The sequence below is a fragment of the Hylaeus volcanicus genome, chromosome 1 (genome assembly GCF_026283585.1).
Source record: "Hylaeus volcanicus isolate JK05 chromosome 1, UHH_iyHylVolc1.0_haploid, whole genome shotgun sequence".
NCBI lineage: Eukaryota > Metazoa > Arthropoda > Insecta > Hymenoptera > Colletidae > Hylaeus > Hylaeus volcanicus.
The window spans coordinates 33,556,570-33,558,961 of NC_071976.1; positions in this window are offsets into that span (position 1 = coordinate 33,556,570).

Consider the following 2,392-nt stretch of genomic DNA (forward strand, 5'->3'; position numbering starts at 1 on the left):
TCGTAACAGAACAATCAAGAATCTTTAAGGGGGTATCCTGAATTAGAAGGTCTAAAAAAAGCGGATTTTCGTGATTTTGTTTAGGATGGAAAAAAATAATTAATTCTATCGAACTTTTTATCCTATTTTCATACATATTTGAGTAGTCTGTAGACATTTTTTCAACGAGAAATATTTAAATTGAGTCGACTGCGACGCACATTTGTACAGCACTTCACGATTAAAACCTCCTATCGGCGGGACAAGATGCAGGTCGTAATTTTAGTTTGACACAAAAAAAAAAAAAACAAAAGAAATTTTCATTTTCATACATTTTTCTTCTATGTGAACTAAGAAAATTCATACAAGAAAAATTTTAAATAACTTTTTTTATCAAGTTAAAGTAATTTTTTTCACCCAAAGAACTCGTTCTTTTTTTCAAACTTGCAGTAATTTCACGTTTCACCATTTTTGCGGGTTTTTCTTGGTTCACATAGAAGAAAAATGTTTTTCTTTTTTAGACCTTCTAATTCAGGATACCCCCCTTAAGAGGGGAGCTCGGTTCAGAACACTGAAAATCAGGCATTTTTTCACGAATTTTTAAAAAATATTCTATCAACCAGATCTTCGTGAAACTTATATAGTCTTTTATTGCTTATTCGGTGGTAACAAATGTTTTCTTTCAATGGAAAATTGTACGTGAAAAGTCGTGTATATGGACATGTTCGTTCCGAGCCATAATAATAAACCTGTGTTTATTATTATGACTCGAAAGTACATTCAATTCAGAAACCTCGACTATGTTGTATTGCTAGAAACTTATTAGCGAAATGTCGACAGTTCACAACAAAGAAAAAAATGTCAACATACACACGATGGCTTGTCTTTTAATTTAGTTGGTAACTATAACTCTTGACTCATCACTGATCGTAGTATTATCCTGTAGAAATATATATTTACTACGAGTTAATATTACGATTATATATACAGATTAAAATGTTAACCAATTTTCTAATTCGAAATTAAATAATATCTAAGGAAACATTGATTGACTTCTGCGCATAATTTTGAGAAGAATAATAACATGGTTCGTCGCAATAACATGTATCTGTTAATCTCGAGACTATGGTGGAAGGTCTAATTAAATTGTTATAAATACTCTCTACTCGTAAATACCAAATTATTGCGAGCCTCTATTCTCAATCCAACGCACGCTGCGAAAAAGTCAATGAAATATACCGATGGAGTTTATTTTTATTAGATAGCCAGAGAAATTCCCTAGCGATACACGAACAGTATCCGTAACAGAATAATCGAGAGTCCTTAACATCTCGTACGCCAACACTGTTACGGTAACGCTGCATTCAAGTGACGTAACTAAGCTGCTCGTGCAAGTTATTTGTCGGAATGGTATTTTTAGTTACAAAGGCTTCGCTTGAGAAACGTTAACCTTTCCAGCCGGAATGAACATTTTGTATACCACCGATGTTAGTCGTGGAGCGTACAGGGTGCTTCAGAATCACACGCGTATAGTTACCTGGCTAGAAGAGTCTGTAAACAATACATATTCGAGTCTAGAAAGATACCAGAATGACCTTTGCTACCGGGAACTGGTAGAATTTGGAGGACTGGTAACATTCGTAGAAGTTTAAACATATTCGACTGTATCGTAGGAACACAAATATAAACAACAGCAACAGGATCAGATCACTGCGAGATCTCAGGTTATTAATTTTTATTTTTGAAACTAAACGTCGTACGAAGAAATTGCAATTATAAAGACAGTTCCGCCTTCTCATTCCCTATAAGCTGATATTTTTTTTGAAATTCACACTCTTCGAATTTCCAGTAAAAATCACCTCGCAGTCGAATCGTTAATAAGAATGTAAATAAAATTAAAAACAGCCCGAAATCTGAATTAGCTTTCGATATGATGAACTCGTAAGATGTTGGAGACCAGTGACTCTATGAGTCATGCGACCTGTCACCCGTTTTGCCGATGACGCACCATGTGGGTCAAAAGTGATCTGCAAACAAGTTACCGGTACCGAGGAGGTCTTGTAATAATATGTCGGTCTCGCATGTGCCAAGGTACTGGGTATCGTGCTCTGTGCAATACAGGGTGTCCCAAAAGTCGGGGAGGAGCCGGAAATGGGGGGTAGCTGAGACGATTCTGAACAACAATTTCCTTTGCAAAAATGTCGGATGGGGCTTCGTTAAGGAGATATTAAGCGAAAACTCCGACCAATCAGAGCGCGCGTAGACCGTTGGAGCGGCCGCGGTAGCGAAGGGTATGCGCTAGGCGGCAGCGCTTGTACGCGAACAAGTGACTCGACGTGCATCGAAGGACATTGACGCTGCCGCCTAGCGCGTAGCCTTCGCTACCGCGGCCGCTCCAACGGTCTACGCGCGC